Below are 17,578 nucleotides of genomic sequence, written 5' to 3' on the forward strand. Positions count from 1 at the left end.
GGGGTTGCTGGTTCAAGTGCCTGAACTGGTAGTAACAATGTCACCAACGCATTATAATAGTAGTAGTGATGTCTATGTAAAACAAACAAGACGAAAAAAATAATAGAATGCATGTAATGTTGTCATAGCAACATCCTCAACTTTTCCCCTATTTTTAGGGCTTTATGTCAGCAATGAAAAATCAACCCTACTTTTTTAGGGGGGGTTGAAACATGCTCTTTGTAATGAGAATGATTTAACAGTTTTCAGAAGGTCTTTTCTTGTAAAAGGGGGCTCAAAATACCATATTTTTGGCATTTTTACAAAAAATATCAACTTTCCACTCAATTTGTAAACCATTGGAAGCAGTAGGAAAATGAAATTTTATATTCGGAAACCTTGTGTTGCTAAGTTATAACACAGTTTCACATTTATCATACCTTTTCTTCAGAGATATAAAAAGCCAAACTTTAACCTTTTTTCGAGCCACAATATTTTCAGCCAACTTTGCTCCAAATTATCTAGATGGAGATTGCTCATAAGACTGTTTTTATTATTTTGTTTAATAGAGCACAACAAATTGCACAAGATAGCCAGGTTTTGTTTCTCTCAACAAAATATTGCTGGAGATATTGTCTCAAAGTTGCTGGAACCTCAGAGTCATATTGTAGAAGGCTGCAGTATGGGGTCAAACAAATGACTATATCTCTGCAAGTATTGTTATCGGCAAATGTAACACTTTACCAATGTTCATTGGGGACATGGGTGCATGTTTACACCAAATTTAATTGAAATCCATGATGGTCGAGTGGGGCACTTTTCTGAAAACAAACCACTTGACATGGAATGACCCCTAAGGCTTGAGTGCAAAATTAATTAATTAAATATTGCCACCTATTCATCCATGGCAACTTGAGGAGGCTTATACAATATAAAACCATATTTAAAATAAAAAAAAACGCAATAAAAATTAACAAAAAGAATAAAATTAATAAAGTACAATAGAACATAATCTGGGGAAAAAACCCCTCCAACTCCCACCCACATTAGCCATTTGATGGTCTCCATCACGTTCTGGGTTCCACAGGCCCGCTGGCAAAACCAGGTCTTCAGTGCCTTCTGAAAGAGTGCTAGAATGGCTAGTGGGGGCCATTCTAATATCTGGGGGAATGATATTCCAGAGAGAGGGAGCTACCACGGAGAAGGCCTTTCATCTGAGATCATCCAAAAGTGTGACCAATGCGGCTTCTGTCCCAAATCCAGGCCAAAATCCTGACTGGTAGGGGTCAAGATAATCCTTCATCCAGAAACCTCTGGAGCTGCTGCGTGACCACCTTCTCAACAACCTTCCCCCAAAATGGAAGATTGGAGACAGGCTGGAAATTATCCAACTGGGTGGAGCCCAGTGATAGTTTCTTAAGAGTGGACCACAGCCTCCTTAAAGTGCTGGGGCACCATCCCCTCCTACAGAGAAGTTTTGACCTATAAAGTACTTTATTATTTGGCTATGGGGTTGCCTATTTCAGACAGAACTTACCTGTTCTGAAAGGATATTTTGAGCGTCTTACCCCCCCAACAGGTGAGATAAGAGTGGGGTTTGAAGTTCATTTTTTCTAGCTCACCTCTGGTATTATAGAACTTACCTCAATATTCAAATGATGTCCTCCCTAACATTTTTGGGAAAATTGTCAAAAGTTGTTTTGTTGGGAACATGTTTTTGTGGTTTTCTATTAGTAACCTGCAAGGACTTTTTGTGAAGCTAGCAATATAGAAATACCATAAATTAAGACAGCCAATTAGAGCAGAAATTAGAAGTGGGGTCCTCCAGATGCTACTAGATTTCAAAACTTCTCACCACATTGGCCATGCTGGCTGTGGCTAATAACTTTTGTTAACAAAAGGTGTGTGCTTGAAGGATGTGAAGTATCTATATAATTAACTGCACATAAAAATAAAAAGTTCAATGATGAATGAATTCCAGTTGTAATTACTGATGCATCTTCCAGACGTTTCCAAGTTTTGTACCATTATCAGTTGATCTGTTGCAACAAGCCTGAAGTTTAGAACATAAATTATATTGGTTTCCAGCAAAAGTACGGAGTACCTTAAGCACCCAGAGCCAGACAATCATGCATTTGCGCTTGTATAACAGATTCCGACCGTCACGAACAGCGAAAAGGTTGCAGTGGGACGCAATCCCGCATGTTGGATTTACTTAAGTGGTAATCATACAGAGAGAAAAGATTGCAATCTCCTGCTCCGGACTTGATCTACACGAACGACGGATATTTGTGCCTGAAGCTATTTTGATTGCTTCCCGCCAACTACATCCATAACAAATGCGAAAGCAGACGAAAAAAGATAGCTATTTCTTGTGGGGAACAGGTTCAGTTCTAATCTTGGAGCATTCTTCCCAGATTAATATTGAAAAGGCTTACTCCTCCTCGTTCAGTCCGTTCCGAAAGAAATCCACTTAGATGACGGAAACCAGCGACCGCGTTCTTCCATCGAGCGCTAATGACCAGGAAAGAGACCCGTCTCGGAATTTATATCACAGAATTGGGAACAGAATGAAGCAGTAGTCGCCAAGGCGACCAAGCTCCGCCTTCGGTCATGCCTTTCTCTCCTCTCTTTTCAGCACGGATTCCCGCCTGGCATGGGCGGGACTCTTGTGGAGTGATTGACAGTTGCTATAGTAACAGGCTCTTCTCGTCGCCATTTTGTCAGTTGGGCTTTTTTAAAAATAATTTTTCTTCCCGCCCGAATTATAACTTTACGTGGATTATTTTTCTTTCGGATTTCGGTGGCGGAGGGGTACCTTTCCTTTGGACAGTTGCACCGGAACGAAGCGGGACGACTCCGGGTGCGCGCGTGTGCGGTTTGAAGTGATCCGAAGCGCAGTTCCTGAGAAGCCGGCTCGGCGGCGGCGCTCAGAAGGGGGAGGAGAGCAGGCGGCTGGCTGGCTGGCAGCAAGCAGGCAGGGAGGGGGCGCGAGTGAGTTCCCGGGGGCTCTGTTCGGCGCTGCGCCGCGCTCCCCTCTCGCCCGTGCTGCTCTGACTCCGCTCTCCCTGGCCTGGGCTCAAGCAGCAGCTGAATTCACCACCACCGAGCTCTGCCCGTACCCCGCTGCCGATCGCTGCGCAGGTTTGGAACGCGCGCCATTTTGTGAGCGATAGAAAATCTGCCCGGCCAGGAAACGCCGCGGATCCGCCCGCCGGGCCGGGCTGCCCTCCTCCAGGAGAGGGAGGTGCACGATTGGCTCCGCTTCGGGGCCAAGGCCCTGCTCCCTTTTTGCACGGGGACCGAGCGTGTCGGCCGAAGTGATCCAAGCCGGGTGGGAAAGACTGCAGAGAGGCTGCTGGGTTGGGCCGCTGGCTGAGGAGGGTAATGAACTGAACCCACCCGCCAGTGCCGCCACTCACTCCCCTCCTGAATCCCGAGACAGGAGGGAGGCCTTGGTCAGCACTGGACAACTGCGGCAGCCCGGACAGTAACCAGAGGTGGCCACCGCCCCGATATACGGTAAGTGGTAGGGCCTCTAGCAGTGGGCCGCCGGCTCAATGGCATTGGGAGAGAGGGGCCGCTGCCATCTTGAAGAGGGAGCCTGGGCCGTTTCAGTGGTTAGGCAAACGAGGAGGCCGACCTAGCGGAGGGAAAAGCAGACACCGGTTTCTTGTACCCTTTTATTCCCGGTTAGCTTTGCAGGGAAGTTCTGTTCCAAGTTGTGAAGGTGAGGCTGAGGCCTTTCCCCACCTGGGTAATGGATTGGTTCTGGTAACTCGGCGTTGCTCTTACCTGGCCTGAGGTGGAGGAGGAGGAAGTTCTGCTCTTTCCGCAACCTCTCGGGCAGGTAGGCAGAAAAATCAGCAGGTTTGAATTAGCACCTGTTATAAGAAGAGACGAATGTAGGGACTACTAGTCTGTTAACCTCCAGGTACTGGTATAATCACGGCAAGTCTTCTATTTTTATTCTAGGGTCATTGCAGTATATACATATTGTAGAGTCTTGTCACGGGAAGGTCTTAATTTTAATATAAAAAGAACTAAAAATAAAGGAGATTTAGTATCAATATCAGCTAAAAAGAGAATTTCACTAGAATAAATGCATTCAGTTGATTTCTAAAATACATTTTATCTTGAACTACACCTACTCAGAGATAAGCATTGATTTCTACAGAATTCTGTAATAAGACTGGACATTCCAGTCAAATCAGATTATTTCTCCATGGAGACTAGGTTATTTATTATACTTCCATTAACTTACCAGAAAACAAAATATACTTTTATCTTCTGTAAACTATGAATCAATACTCCATGGTTTTGCCTAATTACATATACTGTAGTATATACTGTTTAACTACACATATTGTTTTATGTAAATTCTATCCCTGGATTCCACATAAGCAGAAACCATTGAACTCATTAAGGATACACTTATCAAGGAGCAAATCTTGTTGAAATGAATAATCCTTACACATAGGACTTGGATATATCTTGATTTCCAAATCAATTAATCAATTCTTGGATTAGAACAAAAATTGAACCTCTTCCTGTGTAACTTCATAATAACTGATTAGAACTATGGGAGAGCAGTAAAGAGAATTGATTAGGCCATGTAAAAAAGATTCAATCTCAGTGCCAAACAGTTGTATGTGTATAGTTGTTTTCATTCTGAATAATGTGCTAAAATAAGTTACTGTAGGACAACAATCATTTTATGACATCCTATATTTGCTTGAAAATAAAATTTTAAGATGGGTACATTAGATTGTATTTCTGGTTACAAAGAAGTCTAGGAAGCGGTGTTCTTCTGAACCATATTGTTGGAAAATGTATGTTTTAGTGCAGTATATGTCTTAAGGTATAAAATTCTGTGCATTTCAATATTTTAAGTCTAAAGTTGACTTAATTATACTTCTAAAGTGCAATGTCAGTGGCATGCACTATTGAAAATTACAGGTATTGTAATTCTCAAGATCAGTCCCACTAGTTTAGAGATTGGTTCATCTTGCAGTTCTAAATATAGTATATATTAGATTTTTAATAAAATTATGAGTTTGTTCAACTTAGGCTTACTTGGGTTTGAACTAAATTTATACATTCTTAAAAATATTTGTTTTACAGAAATGTAAGAAGAAAAAAGCATTCGCTGCTAGAATGTAGAATCAGTGTACTATAATAGTTTTATGTATGCTTACTTAGCAATATACGGTATCAAACTTTTAAAATCATTTTTCTTCTTAGTATTTGGAATAAGAGTCTAACTTCCCAATCTTGTCTGCATGTATTAGAAGTAAATCAGTTGAGCTTAGTGTACTAACTAAAATAAAATATAGAATTGAATTTATAGTATAAAACCTTGACTATCTTCCTTTGGAGTAGACTGTTCTATTTTATCAGACAAAAATGCTTTAATATTGTTTTGAAGTATGTAAAACAAGGCATGTTACAATGAAATGTAATAACTCAGTTTCTTTTAGATTTCCTAACCAATTTTGCAAGAGGTTGCTTTCAAGTTGGTTATTTATTATTATATGTATAATGAATAACTTGCATATTAAAAGATTTGTTGCCTATATCTTACTTTATTCAATTATTTTATTAATGTAAATCATCTGGAGTCCAATGATAAGAGATTTTATTAAATTTTAGCCCTGTCACTTTATGCAAATATAATAAACATTTTTTATCTTTGAAATGTATGATACATAACTATTGAGATATGTATAGGAGTAAGTTAAGTCTTCAGAGGTAAAAGTTACTTTTCTAATTCAGAATATAGATTAAATGCAGAACATAGATAGACATTGATGCTATATTGTAGCTACCTGCACTTGTTTAAAAGTGCTCTTAATTGTAGAGTGATGAAATACAGAAGAAATCATTTTTATATGGGAGATGTTCAAATAAAATGTTTGTGTGTCTATGATATGTACATATGTGTGTATGTACATATACATATCAGGAATTTGAATTATTACAAATTTATACAAGATGGAATTTTGACAAGTTATTAATAGGCTAACCTAATACATTTTTATTCTGAAAGTAAGTCTTCATGAATTCACTGGTCTCTTTCCTCTCCCTATAAGTGCATGATTTTTACTGAATGTTAACTACACAATTCTGTATTTGTCTTTGAAGAAGTGTTTATTTGTAATCAAGTTTATTTTCTAGTAAATTTGTAATGTTGCATCCACACAAGGCAATCCTAAAATTTATGTTGGAGTGCTCGAATTTGGAGGAATCTAGCTTTTATAGTTGAATTTTCATATTTGAGATTGAACCTGTTTCTCTAATAACTTACAGGAGAAATCAGACAATTCTGGGAAGTGTAAAACTGCAATCTAAATACTATTTTTAAAATACTTATAATAATTAAATGGCTACTACTCTTGTATTACTTTCAAAACATAACCTTGACACTTGATAATAGGCATGATGCGGATGGTGGCTTTTATATTGCTTATTTATATTCTTCTGGTTCTTTTAAAATATATAGTCAGATAAAGTTTCTTTTATTTAATTTGACATTAAATAGGAAAATATGAGGCAATTAAATAATTTAGTTAATTTTCCTATTTTAATTTTTGCATGATTACTACTCTATTTAGAAATATTTTCTTTAATATGGAAGAGTGCTATAGCTAGTGAACAGGATAGATTGCAAAATTTATGCATCGCAATTTAAAATTCTGTATAAATCTAGTTTACCGTAAACTAAATTGAATAGATTTTATTGTCTTTCTGGAGAATGAATTATGGCAGGTTATTTATTTAATGTATTTGTTTATATCCTGCCTTTATTATTTTTACAAATAACTGAAGACAGTGAATATATCCAACACTTCTTTTTATTACCTCCTATTAATTAATGGATATAGGGTTGCAACCTTAATTTTAAAATTTGGAATACTTTGTTTAGTATAATTATTTGTAAATAAACCATATGAAAATTTGAAAACTCAGTTTTGTAATGCTGATTCTAAAAGGGGTAAATTATTTTTTTACAAATACTTTTCAAGTGGTGTAGGAAAATAAGTTTGTTGAACAAAATATTTCTTGTTATCTGATAGAGTCATATTTTAAATTCTGAATTTTGAAAACTGGGTATAATAATTACTGTTAGAATTCTGTAAAACAAATCAAGATCACTAGAGAACCAATTTCACTTTTAATGTATTGCTGGTATGCGTGTGTGTTTGTGTGTGTATGTTTGTATGTATATGTTCACTAAAAGTTTCAAATAAAATTATATTTTTTGTAAAGTCAGATTATTTTTGTATTGGGTTGGAGCCAGACTAAAGTCCCATGTATTATTTCATTTAAGTAATAACTTATTTGTTCTGAGGATTTCAGAATAGGCAAAGTAAGCTAATAGGCAGAGCAATTGTTTCTGGTCCCAGGAATGAAAAGACTTCCATCATCAATAGAGGAGCATCCCTGGTGTACCTCATTCTGCCTTGCTATACTTTTAAACTAGCTTCAAGCCTTTGCTTCAGAAGTGCTATATTGCCTTATAACTGCAGGTAGCCCTCAACTTATAAGCATTCATTTAGTGACTGTTCAAAATTACAAGAACACCGAAAAAAGTGACTTATGACTGGTTTTCATACCTACATCTGTTGTAGCATTCCTATGGTCATGCGATCAAAATTCAGATGTTTGGCAAGTTTTTATGACGGTGTCAGTGTCTGGTGTCCATTTGATCACCTTTTGCAACCTTCTGACCACCAAAGTCAATAGGGAAGTCAGTTTCATTTAACTGTGTATTAACTGCAGTGATTCACTTAACAACTGTGGCAAGAAGGGTTCTATAAAATGGGGTAAAACTTAATCTTGTTTAGCAACAAAAAGTTTTGGCTTAATTGTTGTAAGTTGAGGACTACCTGGAGTAATAAAGTCTTAGTGAAGATTGTACGTTATGTAAATTCAACTGTAATAATGCTAGTTGAGGGAGACAGTCTTTGAGCTTGAGCAGAGATTCTTAAAAAGAATTTCCTTGTATCATAAGGTCTTTACAAGACCTTATGCGGTTGAATTTGAAAAACTTCAAATTTGGACCATTATGTTTGAAAGGACATTATATTGCAGAAAAGGGTCAGGCGCAACAAAGTGCAGTATGTTCCAATAGTATCTGCTATATTTGATTCAATAGTTTTGGCTACTATGCCTAGTATATATTATTAGTATAAAGTATTAACTATTAGTAATAGTTAAAAATATAAGAGAATAGATTGGAAAATAAAATTAAATCCTATAATATTATTTTGATCAATTAAATTTTGAATAAGTAACATAGAAAAGAGAAAATGTCAGCTTTTCTCTAACAGATAGATGTTCAACACCTTAGTCCTAAAAGCATTTTCTTGTAATCAAATCTGTAGCTTTTATCCTGTGGAGATTTTATTTGAAGTCTCTATAAAGAACTCTGTTGAACAGTGTTTCCCAAACTTTGTTCAGAGTAGAGTTCCACAAGAATTGAATAATTGTATGAAAAAAAATCATTGGTTATGTGGCATCTTGGCAACTGTGTCAAGAATCTATTCTAGAATTTCCTGCCCCACCATAGACGCACAATGTGATTATTGGTGCTCATCATTAGTGGTCTTTGTTTGTCCAATCCAACAGTTCTAAAAGTTGAGGATATGGTCTTGGCAAAGACAGTTTGCTCCAGAAAAAATGGTTACTAAACATACAGAGAAGGCAGGGGGAGAGAAAGAGAGACAGAGATGTTGCAAAGATGACTGGTTGCTGCCATCTCATTTACATAAAGTTTTCTTGTGAAGCAACATCAGTATTCTTTCCAGTGTGCAGTGAGCATTTGGTACATAAATTTGATCATAAATTCATGCGTTGGTTGGAAAATGATTTTTTTAAAAAATGTTTATTACTGTATTACTTATTTGCGAACGGTTGATACTGAAGAAGTTGCTAAACAAGGACTGACTGTATTTACAGTGCTGTTTTAGAGTATCTGCATGACTTCTACTTTGCTCTTTTTAGGATATTTCCCGCTGACAAACAGTACTTGAGTGCAAAATGTAATTGTTGTTAGACCAACTTGCTTAGTAGCCATATATTTGAGAATCAAACTTAATTTCTAATGCTCAGCTGAAGAAACTGAACAAACTTCTACTAAATGAATTTTGGAGCAACCAAATTCAAGAATGTACAAATAGTCCTTGACATAACAACAGTTTGTTTCGTGAGTGTTCAAAGTTAAATGGTACTGAAAAATGTGACTTATGACCATTTTTCACAGTTACAACCTTTGCAATGTGATCAAAATTCAGATGCTTGGCAAATGACTCGTATTTATGATGGTTGCAGTGTCCCAAGGTTGTGTGATTCCTTTTTGCAACCTCTGACAAGCAAAGTCAGCGAGGAAGCAAGATTCACTTAACAGTTGTGTTACTAACTTATAAACTGCAGTGATTCACTTAACAGCTGGGGCAAGAAAGGTCACTAAATGGGGCAAAACTCATTTAACAAATGTCTCACTTAACAGAAGAAATTTTGAGCCCAATTGTGTAACACACACACACACACACACACACACACACACACACACACACACACATATAATGAGACATGGTGGCGCAGTGGATAGAGTGCAGAACTGCAGGCTACTTCTGTTAACTGCAGGCTGCCTGCAATTTGGCACTTCAAATCTCAGCAGGCTCCAGATTGTTGGGGGCAATATGCTGACTCTGTAAGCCACTTAGAGAGGGCTGTAAAGCACTGTGAAGTGGTATATAAATCTAAGTGCTATTGCTATAAGTTGAGGATTACTTGTATAGTAAAATTTGCAGCTTGGATGTTTTTCATTTATTTAATATAAATACACCCAACAAGATTTTCATTTTTTTTTGTAATAGAAAAAAAATGACTTAATGCTATAGGATCCAACTTTCCATCATTATTTGTAAAATTAAGTGGCTTGTGATCAACTGAAGTAAGAATAAGTCTTCCTGTTCAAAATGATTTGTGCAAAGAAATATGGAGTCAACACACTGCATTCTTTTTGAATGCAAACATGAAGTAGCTGTTGTGAGAAAAAGTGCTTGTAAGACTATTTGAGGTTTATCAATGTTAATCACTAATTCAAAGTTTTTCTTGGTAACTTTATTCAACATTTTCATTATAAAAATAAATTTCTGAATTATAACGTACAGGTAGTCCTTGGGTTATAACTATTTGTTCAGTGACTGTTTAAAGCTTTGTAGTTCATACTCTCACTATGTTGCTGCATCAACAACTGTTGCTGTTTTGTGATGTTCTTCGCAGAATTCCCAGAAGCAAGTCAGTGGGAAAATTGTCAGGAAGTTGGAAGTCATGTCAAATACCCATTTATTGACCTGTATGGTTCTCATTCAGAAATGGGCAACCATGAGTGACTGCTACCATTGCTATTGCTTAGCAACCTGGTCATGTGATACCACACTTTACGTGATGGCAATGTGACATGTGAATTTGACACCTGTACACTATGGTATATCAATTATAAATGTGTTTACTTGACATGAAGTGCATAGCCAAACATGCTAACTTTAAACCTCATGGAACTCAATCTAATTAAATTCTGAGTAATGTATCCTTGAATATCTCTCACATGAAATTTTGCACATAAAAATGTATGGGTTACATGGCCAGAGAAAGTGATGATGATGGTGATTTTTAAAATTGATTAAATTCAGAGATCCAAAATAAGTTTAAAGTGTGATGAACATATTTCAGATTCCAATATTTGTATTCCATGCATCCTGCTAGACATAGTCATAGAAAATAGATTGGTGTGCAGTTATACAAATGACAATTAACCTATCTTAGTTTTCAAAAGAAAAATAGTACAGATTATGAGTTTTAGCAGAGCTGTTGCATCTATAGCAAAGAGATACTGGAATAAGTAAACATTTGCTCTGGCATAGGAGTGCTATGTAATAGGTATATTTGGGTTGCAATTTGAAACTATATGTGTTTAGAAATGACAATGTGTTAATAAATGTATGCTAACTGAAGAAGAAATAAAGTTTGATTATGTGCCATCGAGTTTCTGCTTCCTAGTAAGTACTTATTTATTCTCCACACCCCCATCTTTCCTAGCATTAGAGCCTTTTCCACAGAACTAGGCTTTGCATAATGTGTATGCAAAGTAGCATAATGTGTCATTTGTGGCTCACATGAGAAATCAGGATTGATTTATTCAATAACCCATTGGTTTGTTTTCTTGGTTGTCTATAATATTCTTAGGAGCCTTTTTCAACACCAAAATTCAAAACCATCAATATTCTTCCTATCCTTCAACTTTCACTTCCATGACGTGCCACGGGGAATTCCATGGTCTGTATGATCTAATCTTTGTAGGTATAGATATATCATAGGCTTGAATATTTTTTCCAGGGCTTATATGGCTGCTGTACCAAGTTCTAGTCTGTAGTATACTTCTTGACTGCTTCTTCCTTGATTGATGAACATTGATCCAAACAGGCAGAAGATATCTACCACTTACATATCTTCATTGTAATTCTAAGGCTGATCATTCTACCAATGATCATTAGTTTAGTCTTGTTTTAGACTAATTTTTTAAAATTTGGCCTTGACTTTTATTACTAGAGCGTGTAGATCCTTTGCATTTTCAGCTATCAGAACAGTGTCATCAACATAGTACAGGTTATTCATGTTTCTTCCTCCAATTTTAAAAACATATTTTTCCAATCTTTCATCTGCATATAGCAGAGATCTCCAAACTTGGCAACTTTAAGACTTGTGTACTTTAGTTCCCAGGGTTCCCCAGCCAGCCATGTTGGCTGGGGAAATCTGGGAGTTGAAGTCCACAAGTCTTAAAGATGCCAAGCTTGGAGACCTCTAGCATATAGGATGAATAAATAAGGAGAGAGTATGCAACTTTGTCTCATTTCTTTGGAGCCAGTCTGCTGCGCCATGCTCCCCATTTATTTCCTTTCCTGACCTGTGTATAAGTTTCTCATAAGGACAATGAGACCTTCTGGGATTCCCACTTTTCTGAGCAGACTCTACAGCTTGATGTGATTGATACAATTGAAGTCATTTCTATACTCTATGAAGCACATACTGATTTCTTTTTTGTATTCTTTGGCTTTCTCAATTATTCAGTGTACATCAGTGTGCATGCCTTGTGTTTCTAAAGCCAGCTTGAGCATCTGGGATCTTGTTTTCCATGTGTGGCTCTAATCTGGTTTTATGATCCTAACCATTATTTTGTTAGCATGTAAAATTAAGAATATTGTCTGATAATTTGAACATTCAGTTAAGTCTTTTACTTTTTTGGTGTTGGTCTTCCACTCTGCTGACCATGATGTCATTTTCCAGATTGCTGGCATAACATAGCTAGAACTTTTATTTATTTATTTGTTGCTTGCCCTATTTCAGTGGGTATTCCATCAGCTTCTGTAGCCTTCCTATTTGGTAAAGGGCGTTGGTACTTACCTGATACTCCCGTGCTCTGTGAGCTATGAAGAGCATCCAGAAGTGGGAGGTGCTTCAGTCTCTTCTGGAAAGGCTGGGCTTAAAACTCCAGGAGGCTCCTCCTCCTCCACAGGACACCTCAGCGTCCCCCAGTTTTGCGAAGACTGAGTGCCAAAGTCCGGGACTCATCACCTAATCTAGATCCCCGACTGGAACGGAACCCCACCAGGCAGAAAGAAAAGGGTGGGGCTGGATGATCTTCACAGCTCACAGAGAACGGGCGTATCAGGTAAGTACCAACGCCCTTTCTCCCATGAGCTGTTCAGAACATCCAGAAGTGGGACATACCAAAGCTTGGCCTGTTCTTAGGGAGGGACTCTGTCTGGATCGAAATCCACCCCTAAACTCTATGGACCCTCTGCAGGACTCTTCTGCCAAATGAAGTGTCTGCTGAGGCGTAGACATCCATTTGATAATTTCTGACAAAGAGCGATGGTGAAGCCCAAGTCACTGCTCTGCAGATTTTGTCTATGGAAGCCCGAGTGGCCCATGCTGCTGATGTTGCCGCACTCCTTGTTGAGTGGGCTGTAATGCCCTTAGGAACTGAGATGGACTGGCATTCGTAACTTTTAGCTATGGTGGCTCTCAACCATCTACCAATGGTCGTCGACGACACCCTGTGTCCTAAAGTGGATGAGTTGAACTTACTTTAGGGATGAACGGTGGATCCAATCGAGAACCACTCCGTCTGCATGAAACATGCACAGGTCCTTTCTCATCGACAATGCTTCCAACTCGGAAATCCTCCTTGCTGATGTGATCGCAATTAAGAAGACCACCTTATATGTCAGGAATTTGAGACTAGCGGTTCTTAAAGGCTCGAACGGGCCAGTTGTAAGTGCAGTTAACTCCTCATTGAGATCCCAAGTGGGATAGCAGTGAATTACAGGAGGTCGTAAGTTTGCAGCACCGTTAAGAAAGCTGCGGACATGTGAATGGTGCGCTATGGAATGAAGGTCACCCCAGGATATCACCGAGGCTAAGGCCGCCACCTGTCTGTGTAAAGGATTTGGAGATAGGCCCTTGGTCAACCCCTCCTGTAAAAAGTCCAATAATTGTCCTATTGATGGGGCAGTTGGGTTGATCTTAGGCCCCCGGCACCAGCGACAGAAAGCGGACCACGTGGCCTCATTTATACGATTTGTAGAGGACTGTCTGGATGCTTGTATGGTGGCAATGGCATCCTCTGAAATCTGTTGGGTCCTTAATCGGTTCCGCTCAACCTCCATATGGCTAGGCTGAGCCACTGTGAGTCCGGGTGAAGTACCGGCCCTTGTGAGAGGGAAACCCTCGACAGTGGAATTTTCCAAGGTTGTTCTCTTGACAGGTCCTGTAAGTCCACGAACCACATTCGCCTGGGCCAGTAAGGGGCGACCAATATCAGTTCCACTCATTCCTCCAATAACCTCTGGATCAACCTGGGTATTACAGGAAGTGGAGGAAACACATGTAAAAGTCCAGGAGGCCACTGACCTCGCAGAGTGTTGACGGCCTTCGTCCCCTGAGTTGGGTACCTTGAAATATACCGGGGCAATTGGGCGTTGAGGGGAGAGGCAAATAGATCGATCACCAATTGCCCAAACCTCCACACTGCTTCCTGGAAGAGAGACGGGTGTAGGTGCCACTCTGCCTGATCTATCGAGGCCCTGCTGAGCCAGTCCACTTGTGTGTTTAAGGCCCCTGCTATGTGCTCTGCCTTGAGCGACGACAGATTGGCCTCGGCCCACTTGAACAACCTGGCCGTCTCCAGCATCAGAAGTTTGGAGTGGGTGCACCCCTGTTTGTTTATGTGGGCCTTGGTTGTGATATTGTCTGTCAAGACCAGAATGTGATGTGATTGGAAAAGGGGTAGAAAACTGCGTAACACCAGATGAACTGCTCGCAGCTCCAACAGGTTGATGCTTTGTGATTGTTCGGAAATAGTCCAAATTCCCTGTGCAAATTCCATCTTACTAGGCTGGCATCAGTTGTGATCGTTGCCCTGCAAGTTTCCTGAAAGGATGCCCCTTGTTTATCGTGTTTTCTGACCACCAGCGGAGCAATCGGAGAACATTGTTCAGTACCTTTATCCAGACGTTGGAAGTGGCTCTTTCGGATCGCTGGAAAGGTAGCAGGAACCATTACAGGTCTCTAGAATGGAACCAAGCCCAAGGCACAATGGAAACACAAGAAATCAGTTTCCCTAACAGTTGAGACAGAACTGCCAGGGAAACTCTTTAAGGCTCTGATCGCTCTGGCCAAAGACTGGATACTATTCATCCTGTCCTGAGAGAGAAAAACCTTGCCCTCCACGGTATCTATCACTGCCCCTAAATGAACTAACCTAGTTGAAGGGATCAAATGGCTTTTATCCCAATTTGACCTTGACGGGTCTTGGTATCTTGGTATCCAAATTTGCTTGATGTCTGGAAGATGACAAAATTAAAATATCATCCAGATAACACTGTAAACGAATAGATTTGATCATGAGGGAGGCAGCCAAAGCCTCCAGTACCTTGGTAAAAGTCCTAGGGGCCGAAGCCAGACCAAATGATAGGGCGATATATTCATAGTGCCGATCACAATAGCAAAATCTAAGATATTTGTAGTGAGCAGGTCTAATTGGTATATGTAGATAAGCCTCTGTCAGATCTATAGAGGTCAGGACATCGTTTTCTCTGATGCCGAGCAGAATGGACAGGAGAGTAGTCATCTTGAATTTTCGATAAACCAGTGATCTGTTCAGACGTTTGAGGTCCAGAATTGCCCTCCAGCCCCCTGAACTCTTTGGGACAACAAACAATAGAGAGTAACAGCTTTGACCCCGTTGTTCAGATGGGACCTCTCTAATGGCCCGAATATGCAGAAGATGATTGACAGCCTCCTGCATCAACACTCTCTTAATGGGGTCCATGGACTTAGGGCTCCTAATGAAAAAGTTCGGAGGGGAGGATTGAAACTCTAGCACCAAACCAAACCTAACAGAGTCCCTGACTCATGCATCAGAGGTGGAGATGTCCCATTGATCAGCAAACAATTTTAGCCGCCCTCCAATGGGAGCTGCTCTCAAGGGCTCACTTGGAGCGATGAAAAAAATCGGCCTCTGGTACCTCTGGGGTTTCTTCTGTTTTGGCCTCCCTGCTGACCTCTGTCGGAAGATTCTGACCTATCCTGTCTAAAACTGGGTCTGTAGCCTGATGTTCTCTGCGATCTGGGAATGTATGGGCCGTGATAGGTCCAAAAGGAACCCCTTCGAAACGACTGGGGCATTCTGTTTTCAGACCTCCGAAAAAGAGGGAGAAGCACAATAAGCGGGGGGTCCAAGACACTGCCAAATAATTTGTCCCCCGATATTGGGGCTGATGCCAGCTTGCATTTATACTTGGTATCCGCCTGCCAATGTCTGAGCCATAGCAGTCTCCGTGCTGATACGTGAGATGCTATGGCTCTAGATGAGAATTTGACTGCATTATATGTGGCGTCGGCGGAGAATTCTGCCGCTGCAATAGTCTTAGAAATGTCCTGGTGGGCTCTGACATTTCACGTCGGCAATATATCCCTCAAGTGGAAGAGCCATCGTAGGGAGGACCGTGTAAAAAAGAACGCAGCTGTAGCTGCCCTAATGGCCCAGGCATCAGAATCATGCGCCCTACGGAGTGCCAACTCTGCTCTCTTTTCCTCCAGTCTCAGGGCTTCCTCGGCCTCGTTGGGAAAGGTTGAAGAAGAGGCCAGTGCCACAATGGGCTCATCCACCTTCAGGGTTTTGAGAAAATTTGAAAACTCTGGTGCCAAATTATAATATCATTTATTGTACCCTGTTGGGGCTGGGTAGGATGCTGCTGATGCCCATTGATTTTGTACTAATTCAGCAAACATACAAGGGACAGGAATAGTTTTTGCCTCATTAGCCAGTTGTGAGAATATTAGATCCTCGGATTCATCCTGAGACCCTGTTGACAATGGATGAGAGCTTGATGTGCCTAGTTTAGCGGTGTTCTTTGCTTTGAACAGTAAAGATTTAAAGAGGTGCGGACGAAAAAGGCCAGAAAAGGTAGGTTGGTCCGGAATGAGGCCTTCGTCATCCGACATTCCTTGTTCTAGTGGGTCAGCCCCTGACAACCCCAAGTCCATCTGATGGATCGACCCCACCTCCACAGGAGCATCCTGGTCATCTAATTCCACCTCCTCCCAAAGACCCTGGGCTGGTATGTCAGGGATATTGGGGGATACCTGAGTTTGATGATGTCCCATATGCACAAAGGATTGAGCAGACAGGGATCCCACTTCCGAAGTAGCCGAAAAGTGTGTGGTCCGGATGGATTGCTGAACTCCAGCCGCAATGCCCTTTTGTATGGCTATCTCCATCCATTGCCTCATTTCGATGGGAATAGTCTCAGGTAATCCCTCCTCCTGTCTTAAACTGGCGGCCGTAGGGGTGAAGGTTGCCTCTGGGATTCGCTGGGTAGTGTTCATTGGAGGATATATGCCTATGGGAGGCTGTCCAGAAATAGCGTGTCTGGGCTGGGTGGATAAGTCCAAGGGCCCCAACAATGTACTTGGGCCCTGATCTGATTGTTGTGTCATAGCCATCTTGTCCGCCTCCCTGGCCCGTTTCTGCCACTGCCTTTCCAAGGCTTGGTGCCATCTATGGGCATCCTTATCTGCTGCCTTAGAGGCCTTTTTGGGGCCCACTGATTTATCTCAGGACTTATTTGTCTTGGAGCGGAAGACGTTGTCACCTTCCATTGTGGAGGACTCTCATGTCTAACTTTAATTTTTTTAAAAAAATTACTACTACTACTACTACTACTACTACTACTACTACTACTACTACTGTGGGGTGGTGCCTACCCCTCTGGTTGAAAGTAGGGCGCTATCCAGGAGTGTAAGTCTATATTTATATCTCTATATAGGAACACATATATACATATGCCTATGTCTATATGTAAGCCTGTATTTAGGGGAAACAGTATCTAAGGGTCCCCAGCAAGGAAAACCACCCAAGCTCTCCAAGCAAGAAATATTCAGGATCCCTGGTCCCCAATAAGGGAAACCAGCTATACAGGTCCTGGATGGATCCTTTCCTGTCAAAAACATCCCGCTGTTTGAAATG

The 17,578-nt window shown here is 40.3% G+C and overlaps 1 protein-coding gene across 13 annotated transcripts in view; it reads left to right on the forward strand.

The window, feature by feature from the left end:
• The first annotated feature begins 241 nt into the window (after positions 1-241).
• Positions 242-17,578, forward strand: part of DYRK1A (dual specificity tyrosine phosphorylation regulated kinase 1A) — a 154,791-nt gene continuing 137,454 nt past the window's right edge. For all 13 annotated transcript variants that reach the window (XM_087937623.1, XM_087937624.1, XM_087937617.1 and 10 more), the window contains exon 1: positions 242-3,501. The gene's annotated coding sequence lies outside the window, so the exon portion shown is untranslated. The remainder of the gene's footprint in view (positions 3,502-17,578) is intronic.

The sequence above is a fragment of the Pseudonaja textilis genome, chromosome 7, assembly GCF_049901715.1.
Source record: "Pseudonaja textilis isolate UNSWEBS1 chromosome 7, rPseTex1.2, whole genome shotgun sequence".
Taxonomy (NCBI): Eukaryota; Metazoa; Chordata; class Lepidosauria; order Squamata; family Elapidae; genus Pseudonaja; species Pseudonaja textilis.